Source organism: Pleurodeles waltl, chromosome 2_1 (genome assembly GCF_031143425.1).
Source record: "Pleurodeles waltl isolate 20211129_DDA chromosome 2_1, aPleWal1.hap1.20221129, whole genome shotgun sequence".
Lineage (NCBI taxonomy): Eukaryota > Metazoa > Chordata > Amphibia > Caudata > Salamandridae > Pleurodeles > Pleurodeles waltl.
This window is the reverse complement of record NC_090438.1, coordinates 809,671,313-809,687,193: the sequence shown is the minus strand read 5'-3', so window position 1 is coordinate 809,687,193 and position 15,881 is coordinate 809,671,313. Positions and strand designations below refer to the sequence as shown.

Sequence of the window (15,881 nt, the reverse complement as noted above, 5' to 3'; positions counted from 1 at the left end):
CAAGAATCCTCCTGTCAAACTAAAAATTCACCGGCTTCCACGTTATCTCAAAAATGACACATTGAGCTGTACAAACTCAGGGCATGATTGTTACCCCGCCAGGACTCTAACTGGACATGAAATATTCTTGTCATCTGGAGAGACATCATCTTCCTTAAAATTAACCGGATCATCATTATCACAATGTCAGTTTCATTAGAGAAAGAATGCCTTCTGCAGACATTGGAACACGTTCAGCCTCATCACTCTCAATTCTCCCCCCACTGCAGCCTTGGCATTGCCACTGCATACAAGTAGAGTAGGCTATCCAGAGGCATCCTACAGAAATAACTCATTACCTTCTTATTTTCAAACCACAGAGCAAAGACACCATGACTCAATACATATGTAACAATGTAGGAGAAAGGAAACAGAAGTTTGGAACATTAATTGAGGACGTCAAATGACTGTAATGATAAGCTCTGCTTCCAGCATCACACAAGGAACGTCAAATTGGCTGTTGAAAAAAGTAAAATGACCATGACTTCTAGTGGAGCTCCAAAGAACGATACCCATAGACAGGACGTTGCATCATCCTCTACAAAGTCCACTGCCCGGACTTCACAAATATCAAGATTACACTACCCCAAGGACTGTGCGTGCAGACCATATTGTCATGATAACTGATGTCTTGGACAGTGCCTCAGATGATATATGTCACCCTTTAACATCCATCCTCAATCCACAAAGCACAAGACAATCTGTGAACAACAGATTGTGCCAGTGCTTAAGATACACTTCCACACTCAATGTTAGGACCTGCTTAATACAAGCTACCTGGATAGCTCCTCAGCAGACACTTGTGCACCTTTAGAGGACACCAAACGTTCCACTAACACACCTATGTAGGCATCAACCATTACCAACAACTGCTAAACTCAGCCATCTTCCCTTCAATACCTCCTACACTAAGCCAGTCATAAAAAAGATCTTTGATCTAGTTGATTTAGCCAACTGCTGATCAATCTCCAGGAGAGAACGCCTGTGCAAAATGAACGAAAGAGATGTTTCACTCAAATCTCCAATTTCCTGGAAGGAAACAACCTCCTAGTTTCACAGTGGTTTCTGACCTGCTGGCGACTCAAAATAAACCCACACATTAATAATAAAATCATACCTGATAGGTATGGAGTTGCCTCTAGGCCTGTCTGGCACTTTTGATTTAGATTTAGTCTACTTACCCACAATACTATAGGGGATTGGGGATCTTGGCACGCACGTAATCATTTTAGACTGAGCCATCTCCTACCTTTCTGACTGATAAAGCATCATCTCAGACCCATTGTACTCACTGAAGTTATTGTGCTTTAAATTTGGAATGCTGCAAGTTTCATGATCTTGCCATTCCTCCTGGTCGCTTAACTCAGCCCACTGTTAGATCTCATCAAGTCCTTCAACCTAAACTATTATAGCCATACAAAAGACACCCAGATAATCCCGAGGCTGGAAAACCAGGTGGAATTACAATGATCTGAAACAGGCCATTTCCAGAATGGGATGAATCAATGAATACTAATCAACCACTTGAAACTACTACTATGAAACCAATATACTCCTAGACAGAAAATGGATACAGCACTCTACCCACTCATAAGAGCACAAAAAAGCTGCAGCAAGGCAATTATTTCACCTATATTTAGGAGTCTACTCCTCTCCAAATACTTGGTCAGACACTCCTCTTTCAAAGCATTTTTCATTACCCATAGGGAAATCTAAATGAAGATTCATAAAACTACAATGATGGTTTCGAAGCTGACCACCCTGCCCTTCAGAAGATGCACACTGATGAAATTCCTTCTCTGTCCACAAAACAACATTTTGAAACTCAGTCGCAGAAAAGATAAGAATCAGCTCTGATTCAGGATTGCAGGAAAGACGTGGCTAATCCCTAACAGGTGACACTCCCTTGCAGGGCAGTACCAGATCAAAACTATCACAAAAAGCTGTTACAGTCACCTTTATGCTGGTGGCATGTATTCCCATTTTTCACTCCTCTTTGATCCGTCCAAGATTAGGTGCCTCTGCAATGTTTCTGCACATTATAGCAACTTTCTTGTTATCATGTTTCACACCAAAATGTTTCCTCCTGTGGTACAAGTGCAATAATGGTATCAATAAACAGCAAAAATATGGCTCGATCTTTGTTTCATTTCTCATACATATAAGCTGCTTCACAAAAGAGGCATTCTAGGAGTCCCCAGGGCTGAAACCAGTAATATTTCCATTAAGGTCACATTGTAAACAAAGAATTTTCCAACGAAGGACAACCTAGAGAGTAAGAGAATAACTTGCTACTCGTCCACAAAGAAGGAATTCAGGGCACAATACAGTGCACTCTGTATTTTATATGCCAAGCTGAACATAAAGGAATGTGTGTTTGCTCTAATTAATGTACAATTACATAGGCAAATGCAGATTAATTCAAAACAAAGAGTATGACAAACAAAAAGTAGATTTTGTGCTCTTTGCACCACGTCTGCGTGTCCTGGTATTGACAGGGCATTTAGTCAACCGTGAAGATTTTTCTGGGGAACTTTTTTGCAGGACCTATCAATCAATCAGGAATTTGTAAAGTGCTCTACTCACCCATGAGGGTCTCAAGGTGCTAAGGATGGGAGGGGCGAGAAGGTGCTGCTACTGCTCAAACAGCCAGGTCTTTAGAAGTTTCCTGAAGGTAAGGAGGTCTTTGGACTGGTGCCTGCCAACATTTACCTGGGAAAAATGTTGGGGTTGTGGTGCTTCCCTTAAAGCTTGTAATTCTGATTTGTGCTGTTAAAGAAGTTAACGTACATTTCAGAACTAACAGGGTCAAATATAATCATTGGCTTTAACTACTTAAGTTCACTTAACACAAAGTTTTAAGCAGGGGTTAAGGGTACCATGGAGTGCACTACAACCCACAACACTTAAAAAAGATAGATCTCAAAAGATTTTGAAATGCATCAATTAAGGTGCTTTTGAAGCCTTAACTAATTCTAAATGGTAACCATTACTGCACAACACAACATAATTAGGATACTTGTCAAGTGCGTCAATTTTAAACAAGCATTTGCAATGCAATTGGTCTCACATTTGTTCGACTTAGAGCGATTAGCGTTGTAAAGTCCTAACTCGACTTTTCTTGTCACATAAATTGAAAATGAAAAGTAATACAGCTTTACATAAGCGAGTCGATTCAAAGTGCTATGCCATGAGCGTGAAGGAGCACATAAAAGGAAATAGAAGTTTGCTCACTGTCAAACGTATCTGCAATTATCCGTATGACAGGGTCGATGTCATGCAAAGCACTCGACTACTGCCCAGCGAGATCGCGCTGCATAGGAAATAAAAAGAAAAAACTGTTGAGAAGCTGTGCGCACATGCGTGGTATGCGTGCACATAAAATGACAAGAGTAGGGGCGTCAAATGCTTTTTTTTATTCTTTGGCTATGAGGCACAGCATAAAGGATCCAGTGCAGTATATGTAAAAAATGTCAAAACCAATAGGTCTCAAAGGCAAGACTTAGTAGCTCTGCAAATGCTTGTTGAGGGAGGCAGATGTGAAAAAATTGAAACTGCCTGCAGTTTCACATCCTCTTCCTGTCGGTGATGGCACTATAAGCAGCTCTCACTCCTGCCTGGTCTCTTACTGCCCACTTTGGCAAAATTATTCTGCTATGTGTAATGTGGGGCCGAGAAGGAGGAAGAGAATGTAATGTGGGGCCCTAGGCCCTCATGCTTGTAAGTAAAGGGACGCAGACACGGTTTAAGGGTAGTACTGAACTGGCCTCAGGCACGTGCGCCCGGACCCTTTTATTGGCAGGGTCACCTGACTGGTGACGCCTGTGTTGGGTGGGTGTGTGTTACATATGTAAGACCAGCCCTCAGCAGAGTGGCTGGCAGAAAGACTAGAATGAGTCCAGCTGGACTCTACATCATGCACGTTTAGAAAGCATAACTCCAGCTCAGTAATATTGCTGTGGGATAAAAAGTTCAGTCTGTCACTTGAAAAATTAATTGAAGTTCATTTGTTTCAGCTGACCGGGGTTCAATACTGACAATCTTGTGACTCAACTTTAGTACTAACGCACTTCTTCGAAGATGACACAGGGCACCCTCTAGGACCTTTCCACCACCGCTGCTAGAACAGACACATTAGTGTACCTTTGCTATTTTCAATGTACCCTGACGTTTACATGACACTGGCACTGCGTGGGGAGATGGATATGGGAAGCACTGGCACACTCTGACAAGCGCCATTGTGTGACTAGCACAGTGCTTAATTTGTGCTTCTTGTTTCCTGTTTGGAGCACCAGCACTTATTTTTGAAGGCCGACGCTTATTGTTCTGCCTCAAGCATTGACTGAGAGCAAAATACACATATGGGTAAGATGGAGGAAGAGAAAAAGGAAAAAGCGTCACAATGGGAGAAAGCAGAAAACTGCAAGAGTGACCTGAAGGGGCAGGGAGTGGGTTTAAATGGATTGCAAAGGCCCGAGATGGCTTCAGGATCACTCTGCTTCAGTACTCCGTGTTCACACATTTAATTACTGCAGCTGCGTGTTTAAGAGGATGGCTTTGGGCACCAGCACGTTTTTATTTACAAATTAATCACTGGACTAGCACCCTCGGATCAGCCCACATCACAGGCTTTTGAGGCAGTTTCTAGATTGTTGCATTACACAAAGGACAGGGGCTCGTTTCTTACAATTATCTCATCAGATGCTTTAATCTACTCGTGTTAAAGTGTCTTCAAAATGGCAAACTGAAAGAATGAAAATATCCCCCTTAGCAAACTGAAAATGTGTTCGATATCAGTAGTGTATGTAGAAATCACATTGGAGTCGTTATTTCAGCATGGTGAAATGTTTTATAGTCTTTGCAAAATGGTGCTGAAAATAATGCCCAGGTTACCACTCCGTCGGCCTCCATTTGTCGCACCACACTGGACAACCTACAGCCCTCGCTCCATTGTCCTATCATCCTGCAGCACCTGCTGTTTTTATTTGACCATTATTGTCAATCACTCAACAAATATCAGAACAAAACATGGTGCTGACCAATTCAAGGCCTCTTTCAACATATGGCAGAGACTCACAAGACAACAGCTGTATTGCGTGTAGCAGTACACTGCTAAAGTTTACACAAAAAAGTGTAGGCCCCCATACGATTTGTAGCTTCTAGCTTTATCTATCTGCTGTGCCTTATTTATCAGATCCACATTCTTGCTTGACTTCGTATAGTATCAGCGTTGGCTAATTTGTTAAAAGTCAATCTCGATCCTAAGTATCTGCTTCACCTCTGCCTGCTGCACTGTCATCATTAGAAGAGGCTTGGGGTGTTGACAGGCTGTCTTTTCCTGATTCTTTCTTTCCTGGCTTCCCACACTCACCTGGCATATATATCTGCTGAATGAAGCAAGAATGAATGTGATCAGAGGCCGTAGCAAGTGTAAACACCTAACCGAACTTTTCTTGCCATATAAACTGAAAATGAAAAGCAAAGCAGTTTCACTTAAGCAAGCCGACGGCCGCCTTGAGCGTGACCGAAACACACAAAAGAAAACAGAAGTTTGCTTGCTGTCAAATGTATCGGCAAAAGTGCAATTTTCCATGTAACTGGCAAAATTGCAATTATCCATCTGACAGGGTCGATGTCATGCAAAGAGCTCGACTACTGCCCAGTGAGATCGCGCTGTGTAGGAAATTAAAAGAAAAAGTAGTCCAGAGACCATACGGAAAACATGGAGCCTCGTATGTTTCCAGTAGTTGGCCGGTGCGCTCGAGGAGGGCTAAACACCAAAAAAGGCATGACGTGGGCATGCCTTTCACTAATGAAATCAAGCGAATTTTAAAAGGCAAGCCCACGAACCAATGAAAGTGACGGGCATGACACAGGAGTGAATAAAAGCCCACAGAAAGATTACACCAGGGACAGACCCTAAAAAAGCAACCTAACTGATGCCTTTCTGTTCTTTTGAGACTTTTATTTACAGGTGTTCTAGTACGTAAAACTTTGTAACAATAAAATTTCTTGAAACCAATTTATTTTAACAAATATATAATTTGTGCTCTATGTAACACAGGCTACAGGATAATTTAAAGTTTTGCAGAACTGCAAATGTTCTGTAACTTTAACCATTTTATTGGTCCCTGAAGGATGAAAGGTCAAGGTGCCCTTGATAGAATTCAAATCCATGTGCACTGGTCGCTGAAAAAGTAAAGCTGGGTGAGAGGTTGAAGGTTGAAGCCAGGATTGAAAATGTAAAGAACTATGGATACTCACTATTTACCAACACATGAGCTGCAACATTGCTGGCATTTGAGGGATTACCTGTCCCATGATTCTACGGGGCTAGAAGAAGCCCTCCAAAATTGTCCGCCCCTGTGACCAGCGCATTTAAGGGCAACTTGAGTCCCGTGGGACGCACACAGAGTGAAGGGCAGTCCAGTCTGTGCCTGTCAGAGCCAGAAGGAATATCCTTACCTAAGAGACAAGTCACGAGGCAGTGGGCCTTACCAGCAAGTAAACCAAGAAGAAAGGAGAAAGGCTACATTGAGACTCACTCCAACCCCGTCAACACCAGCGGTGGAGGTCTGACTTGCTTGCACGCCTGGAGGCGTTTTAACTCAGATGCCCGAACTGCGGCGCAGGGGTGGAGAGGTATTCCAACCTACGTCAAAACCCGGGGTGGAGGCCTGACTTGTTTGCACGCCTGGATGTGCTTTAAATCAGCCGCGCTGAACCGCGGCCAGGTCTGAACGAGGCTGGACCAGGCCCACTTCTCTGGTCCTGGGTGAAAGTAATTTGTAAGGATTCGCCTCCTGGCACTTTAACTGTGAGTGTTTTTGTTTCTTTTAAAACTTCTAAGATAGGTAAACGTAAGGTTCAAGCATGCCCCTCAACTTCCACCCCACCCCCTGCCTCCACAGAGATTGCCCTGGCTGAACGCCACCTCTCCTTATCCCCACTATCTGCCACAGAGGCTCCCCATCCTATAATCCCACGGGTTCAATGGATGACCCTGATAGTGACCCTGTTATCGAATTAAGGGGCATATTTATACTTTCTTTGCGCTGAATTAGCGTCATTTGTTTACGTTAATTCAGCGCAAACTTAACTCAATATTTATATTTTGATGCTAGACTTGTCTAGCATCAAAATATTGGAGTTAAAAGCATTTTTTGGATGTGTGAAACCACCTTGCGTCAATGAGATGCAAGGCAGGCGTTACCATCCCAAAAAATTACCCAAAGCCCCTAGCTCCTTATTTGTCCTCCTGTGCAAAAAAGGTGCATGGGGGGGGAGGTGGGCCTAAATAATGGCGCTAAGCCTGCTTAGCAGCATTATATAAGGCCTGGGTCAGGGCAGGTGTTGGGGACCTGTGGACCCATTTCCACGGTCAGACACAATAGGTGCCCACCCCAAGCCCCAGGACCACCCCTACCCACTCCAGATGGAGAGTATTTTTAAAAATATTTTAAAGTGCCATTGGGGGGTCTGAAATGGGCCCCCCTACATGGCACTGCCTGCAGGGCCATGCTCAGGGAACCTTTGTCCCCTGTGCTGGCCATTGGGGTGGTGGGCATGAATCCTGTCTTTTGTAAGACAGAAGTCATGTGGTATAGATGGTATTGCATCAGGAAATGAGGATAGGCTGATGAAGGCATTTTTTTGCCTCTAACCAGCCTAGAGTAATTTATTGGTGCAAAAACCCCTTCCCCCATGCCGCCAGCCCCACCCGGCTAACATCATTTTCCCAGACGTTAGCCCACCCTTTGTGCTGGCTTGTGGGATTCCATAAAAATGGCACCTGGATCGGACTCTGGAATGACACAAGCTGGCGCTATACTATTTGACGCAAAACTGCGTTTGCGCAGTTTTGCTTCAAAAAGTATAGCTATCGCCCTAAATGTTTCACAGGAGGTAACAGGCTTGGATATGGTTAACGTGGAGCACAATGCCTCCCCTGAGTCTTCTTGCTTGCCCATCCACCCCCTTGAAATGGAAGTGGTGGTGGTTTATCCCCTGGTTGAACCATTGGGGAGAAAAAGAAAGGAGAAGGAGGATACAACTAAATCAAAACGGGCCAGGGTGTGTAGGAAGGTAGCCTCTTTCTAGCCTTGTTACCCCCACTTTTGGCCTGTTTGTCAGTATATGTCAGGGTGTTTTTACTGTCTCACTAGGATCCTGCTAGCCAGGGCCCCAGTGTTCATAGTGGAAACCCTATTTGTCAGTGTGTTTGATATGTGTCACTGGGATCATGCTAGCCAGGACACCAGTGCTCATAGTTGTGGCCTATATGTGTTCCCTGTATGGTGCCTAACTGTATCACTGAGACTCTGCTAACCAGAATCTCAGTGTTTTTGCTCTCTCTGCTTTAAAAATTGTCACTGCAGGCTAGTGACCATTTTTAACAATTCTAATTGGCACACTGGAACACCCTTATAATTCCCTAGTATATGGTACCTAGGTACCAAGGGTATTGGGGTTCCAGGAGATCCCTATGGGCTGCAGCATTTATTTTTCCACCCATAGGGAGCTCAGACAATTCTTACACAGGACTGCCACTGCAGCCTGAGTGAAATAACGTCCACGTTATTTCACAGCCATTTTACACTGCACTTAAGTTACTTATAACTCACCTATATGTCTAACCCTCACTTAGTGAAGATTAGGTGCAAAGTTACTTAGTGTGAGGGCACCCTGGCACTAGCCAAGGTGCCCCCACATTGTTCAGGGCAAATTCCCCGGACTTTCTGAGTGCGGGGACACCATTACACGTGTGAACTACATATAGGTCAATACCTATGTGTAGCTTCACAATGGTAACTCTGAACATGGCCATGTAACATGTCTAGGATCATGGAATTGTCACCCCAATACCATTGTGGTATTGGGGGGACAATTCCATGCATCCCCAAGGCTCTAGCATGGACCCGGGTACTGCCAAACTAGCTCTCTGGGGTTTTTCTCTGCAGCTACCGCTGCTGCCAACCCTCAGACAGATTTCTGCCCTCCTGGGGTCTGGGCAGCCCAGTCCCAGAAAGGCAGAACAAAGGATTTCCTCTGAGAGAGAGTGTTACACCCTCTCCCTTTGGAAATAGGTAATAAAGGCTGGGGAAGAGTAGCCTCCCCCAGCCTCTGGAAATGCTTTGAAGGGCACAAATGGTGCCCTCCTTGCATAAGCCAGTCTACACCGGTTCAGGGAGCCCCCAGCCCCTCTGGTGCAAAACTGGACAAAGGAAAGGGGAGTGACCACTCCCCTGTCCATCACCACCCCAGGGGTAGTGCCCAGAGCTCCTCCAGTGTGTCCCAGACCTCTGCCATCATGAATGCAGAGGTGTGAGGGCACACTGGAGACCTCTGAGTGGCCAGTGCCAGCAGGTGACATCAGAGACCCCTCCTGATAGGCTCTTACCTGGTTAGGTAGCCAATACTCCTCTGAGGGCTATTTAGGGTGTCTCCTGTGGGTTTCTCACCAGATAACGAATGCAAGAGCTCACCAAAGTTCCTCTGCACTTACCTCTTCGACTTCGGCCAAGGATCGACCGCTGACTGCTCCAGGACGCCTGCAAAACCGCAACAAAGTAGCAAGAAGACTACCAGCAACATTGTAGTGCCTCATCCTGCCGGCTTTCTCGACTGTTTCCTGGTGGTGCATGCTCTGAGGGCTGTCTGCCTTCACCATGCACTGGAAGCCAAGAAGAAATCTCCTGTGGGTTGATGGAATCTTCCCCCTGCTAACGCAGGCACCAAACTTCTGCATCACCGGTCCTCCGGGTCCCCTCTCATCTTGACGAGCGTGGTCCCTGGAACACAGGAGCTGGATCCAAGTGTCCCCGACTGTCCAGTGGCCCTTCTGTCCAAATTTGGTGAAGGTAAGTCCTCCCCATGCCAGACAGTAATCCTGTGTACTGCTTGAACTGCAGCTGCTAGGGCTTCTGTGCACTTTTGCAAGACTTCCTTTGTGCACAGCACAGCCCAGGTCCCCAGCACTCCGTCCTGCATTGCCCAACTCAGTGAGTTGATCTCTGACTTCGTGGGACCCTCTTTTGTTGTGCTGAAACAACTGCCATGCTTAGATCTTCTGAATGCCTGTTTGGGTGCTTCTGCGGGTGCTGCCTGCTTCTGCGTGGACTCTCTCTGTTGCTGAGTGCCCCCCCTGTCTCCTCCTCCAAGGGGCGACCTCCTGGTCCTTCCTGGGACCTGGCAGCACCCAAAATCCTTAACTGCAACTCTTGCAGCTAACAAGGCTTGTTTGCAGTCTTTCTGCGTGGAAACAACTCTGCATCCTCCAGCACGCTGTGGGACATCTTCTGACCAAAGGAGAAGTTCCTGGCACCTTCTGTTGTTGCAGAATCCTTGGCTTCTTCTACCCAGAGGCAGTCCTTTTGCACCTTCATCTGGGGTTTAGTGGGCTCCTGCCCCCCCAGACACTTGCATGACTCTTGGACTTGGTCCCCTTCCTTTGCAGGTCCTCAGGTCCAGGAATCTGTCTTCAGTGCTTTGCAGTCAGTTGTTGTCTTTGCAGAATCCCCTATCTCAACTTTACAGTCTTTCCGGGGTAGTAGGGTAACTTTACTCCCACTTTTCAAGGTCTTGGGGTGGGGTATCTTGGACACCCTTAGTGTTTTCTTACACTCCCAGTGACCGTCTACACACTACACTAGGCCTGGGGTCCATTTGTGGTTCTCATTCCACTTTTGGGGTATATGGTTTGTGTTGCCCCAGGCCTATTTTCTCCTAATGCATTCTATTGTGTTCTACAGTGTTTGCACTACTTTTCTAAGTTTTTTACTTACCTGATTTTGGTTTGTGTGTATATTTTGTGTATATTACTTACCTCCTAAGGGAGTATATCATCTGAGGTACTTTTGGCAAATTGTCAGTAAAATAAAGTACCTTTATTTTAGCAACTCTGAGTATTGTGTTTTCTTATGATATAGTGCTATATGATATAAGTGGTGTAGTAAAAGCTTTGCATGTCTCCTAGTTCAGCCTTAGCTGCTCTGCTATAGCTACCTCTATCAGCCTAAGCTGCTAGAACACTACTAATCTACTCATAAGGGTTAACTGGACCTGGCACAAGGTGTAAGTACCATCAGTTACCCACTATAAGCCAGGCCAGCCTCCTACAGGGTGTATCTGCCAAAGGCTGCAAGCAAGAGTGCCTTGTTTAGCCAGGGCCTGCAACCCCAGAGCGATGCTTAAAATACTTTTGTTGATGCTGTTTTAACTGCCCTGGTCTCTAGGTTAAGCCCTATTTTGGATCAACTTGATGCCATTGAGAAGGCCCTTAAAAAATCCCTTCCTTTGGGTATAAGGAAATGTGTGTGCGAGGTGAAGTATATTGCGCTGTGCTAGCATACCTTCCCTGTGCCAGCCTACTATGGACCCATCCGATGTAAGGGGGGGAAGGGTTTACTTAAACTATACCTCCCTGTCCCCCATTAGAATGTGCACAACAACCGGCTAGCGGGCTACTACTGTTCAAGATGCAAATCCTGATACTTACACATAACTAGGAAAGGGCAGAAACAAATGCACAGCAGAATACTAATGATACATACAAATGATATATTATTGTCAATGATATATTAAATAAATATGCAAACATATGGAAAGTTGTTACATAAAACAAAACACTACGTACAGGCTTATAAGTTACATACATACTTCTATCATATCACATTCACACACCATGCAGTAAAACAGACTAACAGATTGGGAATTATAAACATTTCAATTACAACAATTCATCTATTCCTAGACAACAACATTCATTCAAATTACTTCATATTTGGGATCACTATTATAACTCCCCAAGGAATGATCATTTACACTTAGTCTTTCACAATTTCATAACTTGACATTGTAAATCAATTATCACCTATCTAATTCTTCCCCCTATACTTTCAATGTTAGTTCTAATTTCTCCTCAATTGAATTACAATAACGGTGGATCAGATCAATATATTTCTTTCCAATACACTCTTAATATTAGTTCCAATTTCTTCTCAGTGGAATCACAATAACCGTGAATCAAATCGACACATGTTTCGGAGTAAAAGCACCCTCTTCAGGACATCCACCAATTAGCCACTGCTGCAATCACATGTCACAAATAAGCAATTGTTACTGCTTTAACTCAAATTTAGACACATGCCAGAACTGAACACCCAGCGAACATCTAGTGCTGCATGTATATTTGTGAAAGTGAATAGAAACTGAATAATACGTGAATAATATAATGTAAAAAGCCAACCAAACAGAGACCAAAAAACACAAAAACCCATTTGACACCCAAATCCAAATAATTTGTTCCTTACAATGAGAACTGTTACTACATAACCCACAGAGCCAGTCTTACCACCGACTATGGCTATGATGCTGCATTCATCCGATGTAAGCAAATATCTGAAGGACTAAGTATCTACACAGTGACCCTTAAATGAGGTTACAGGGTGCTCACCTGTAGGTAAAATGTGAATAGAGGTCTAGATCATCAAAAAAGAGAAAGAAAACTACTCAGTGCTGAATGATACCAAATGATATAGAGAAATACAATTTCACCATTAACACTAAGGCCCTCATTACAACCCTGGCGGTCGGTGGTAAAGCAGCAGTAATACCGCCAACAGGCCGGCGGTAAGAAAAAAGAAATTATGACCACGGTGGAAACCGCTCAGACAGACAGCCACTTTAACACACCGATTGCCAGGGCGAAACCAACAGGCACCATGGCGGTAACCGCCAACAGCCAGGCGGAAGACAATGTACCGCCCACAGTAATATGACACACCCATCCAACACCACCTTTTCCGGGGCGGTGCCAACGACATCAAAAGCCTGGCGGAAACACTGCACAGAAGGGAATCGACTCACCTTTGGACACTTAAGGAAGAACCACACCGCCATGGAGCCCGAGTTGCATGTCTTCCCCATGTTTTTCTACCTCCTGCTCCACTATGAACACCAATGCCGGCGAAGACGACCACGTGAGTACTGCCACCAAGCACACAGGGGAGGGGGGAGGAAAGAGAGAGTGACACACACACGCAACATGCAACACCCCCACCCCCAACACCACACACACAAGCAGATGCAATAACATTACGTATTCACTCCATACCCCTCAGGAATAATGCAAGGACAAAATGAATTGATTAAAGTGAGTGTAATAAGATAAAATACTATAAATATGTGCATCCAAATCAAAAAGTATATACATATTTACAATGTAAGGGACACTGCCCAGTCCTCAATGTCCGTGGGCCACAAGGCCATATCACAAAGTCAAAGGCCCAACCTCACTCCTGCAACAACACGGAGAGAACACTGCAGGGGCATCAGGTCAAAAATGGACAGCCACCTCAGGGGGACGGGGAATGGGGGGCACCTCAGCTGGAAGATGGTACAACGCCACTGGTCCTGGAGGGGGCAACATGCCCTGTGCTTGGTCCTGGGGAATGCAAGGCCACAGTCTCTCAAGTTGGTGATTTGCCCACTGCTTGGTCCTGGGGAGTTCAAGGCCACAGTCTCTCTAGTGGGCGACTTGCCCACTGCTTGGTTCTGGCGAATGCAAGGCCACAGTCTCTCTAGTGGGTGGCTTCTCCACAGCTTGGTCCTGGGGAGTGCAAGGCCACAGTCTCTCTAGTGGATGGCTCCTCCACTGCTTGGTCCTGGGGAGAGCAAGGCCACAGCCTCTCTAGTGGATGGCTTCTTCCACTGGTTCTGGAGGGGGCATTGTGTCCAGTGTGCTTCATCCTGGGAAGGATGGGCTGAGTGGATTGCTTCTCCACTTGTTCTGGAGGGGGCATTGTGCCCAGTGTGCTTCATCCTGGGAAGGATAGGGTGAGTGGATGGCTTCTTCCACTGGTTCTGGAGGGGGCATTGTGCCCTGTGAGCTTCATCCTGGGGAGGATGGGATGAGTGGATGGCTTCTCCACTGGTTCTGGAGGGGGCATTGTGCCCTGTGATGCAGATCTTGGTGAGTGCAAGGTCACAGTCTCTCACCTGGGTGTCAGACCCACAGGATTTGCAGGGGCCAGGCCGCACAACAGCCCATGGACGCAGGACTGCACACTGTCTGCCGGTGGTGACGGCTGCTCAGTGCTGGCGGTGGTGCTGGTGGCGGTGCTAGCAGTGGTGGGGGTAGGCTCTAGCCCATCCCCTGCAGCCTCGGTCAGATGCCCACTGGGCTGCTGCTGCTGGCAGTGGTGCTGGTGACGGTGCTGGCAGTGGTGGGTGGAGGCTCCAACCCATCCCCTGCAACCTCGGACGGCTGCCCAGTGGGGCTGCTGCTGCTGGCAGTGGTGCTGGTGGCGGTGCTGGTGGCAGTGCTGGTTGCGGTGCTAGTAGTGGTGGGAGGAGGCTCCAGCCCATCCCCTTCAGCCTCGGACGGCTGCCCACTGGGGCCGCTGCTGCTGGCAGTGGTGCTGGTGGCAGTGCTGGTTGCAGTGCTAGCAGTGGTGGGGGAAGGCTCCAAGCCATCCCCTCCAGCCTCAGACGGCTGCCCACTGAGGCTACTGCTGCTGGCAGTGGTGCTGGTGGCGATGCTGGTGGCAGTGCTAGAAGTGGTGGGGGGGCTCCAGCCCATCTCCTGCAGCCACGGATGGCTGAACCACCATGGTTGGTGGGGGGGGCTCCGACTGAGTCCCAGCACCAGGCCTCTTGTCCTTTTTGCCTGCTGGTGCAGGCCTTTTGTCCTTCCTGCCAGCAGCGTGGGATGGCTCTTTGCTCCTCTTGGCAGCAGCTGGGGACTGCTCCTTGACCTTCCTTTTACCAGCTGCGAGTGCCTCCTTGCCCTTCTTTGCAGCAGCTGGGGGTGCCTCCTTGCCCATCCTTGCAGCACTTGGTGTAGGCACCCTATCAGTGTGGCTGGCTGTCGCCCGGGATCCTCTCCCATCTAGTGTAGCTGTGGACACTACTGTGCCCCTGGAATGGGTGGCTGAGGTGCTTGGCTGGGTTTTGACCACCCTGGCCTGACGTGAGGGATGGGGGGAGGGCAAGGGAAAAGGTCAAAGGTGGAGAGGAAAAGCTTCCTAGGGACATTGGGGCAGGAAGAGGGAGATGGTCTGGGAGTGGAGGGAGTGGTTGTAGGAAGTGTTTGTCCGCTGCGTTTGGGTGCAGGTGCATGGGCTGGATGCTGTTGTGAGATGGATGGCTGTTGGGTATCTGAGTGCTTGCGTTTGTGTACTCTGGAGGAGGGGGCACAGACACAGTGGGAGAGGACACAGGGGATGTGTGCATGGAAGTGGGGGTGATGACTGCCAGTGAGGGGTGTGTGCTGATAGGTGTGCTGGTGATGGGGTAGTGGATGCGGATGTAGTGCTTGCAGGCGTGAGTGTAGACGCAACTGGGAGGGAGGTGGGTAAGGAGTAGGAGAAGGCCACAGTGGAGGCAGTGGATGTTGGTATGTCTGCATCTGGATGGTGTTTGTGTGAGTGTCTGTGGGATGAAGTGTGGTGCTTGTGTTTGCCATGTCCACTCTTGTGTGTTGTCCTGGGTACATGCTCATCTGGCTGTGTGCTACGGATAGGCTGGGGTTGAGGGGAATGGGTAGAGGAATTTGGAGGGGGGAGGATAGAAACAGGGACAATGGCTGCCATCAGAGAGGAGGCCAGAGCCTGGATTGATCTCTGTTGGGCCGCCATGCCAGTGTGAATGCCCTCCAGGAATGCATTTGTCTGTTGCAATTGGGCTGCCGGCCCCTGGATGGCATTCACAATGGTTCACTGCCCGACAGAGATGGATCGCAGGAGGTCAATAGTCTCCTCACTCTGGGCAGCAGGGCTAACTGGGGCAGGGCCAGAGGTGCCTAGGGCGAAGGAGATGACCACCCTCCTGGGTGAGCGGGC

General features: G+C 47.2%; 1 protein-coding gene across 6 annotated transcripts in view; it reads right to left on the bottom strand.

Annotated features, from left to right (window-relative positions):
• Positions 1-15,881, bottom strand: part of LOC138268696 (glutamate decarboxylase 1-like) — a 1,137,623-nt gene that overhangs the window by 763,581 nt on the left and 358,161 nt on the right. The window contains exons 4-5 of one of the 6 annotated variants that reach the window (XM_069218622.1): positions 3,274-3,352; positions 2,626-2,808 (exon numbers count right to left, since the gene is read on the bottom strand). The exons of 3 other annotated variants lie outside the window; for them this stretch is intronic. The gene's annotated coding sequence lies outside the window, so the exon portion shown is untranslated. The remainder of the gene's footprint in view (positions 1-2,625; positions 2,809-3,273; positions 3,353-15,881) is intronic. 2 more of the 6 variants (XM_069218640.1, XM_069218631.1) reach the window with 2 other exon arrangements.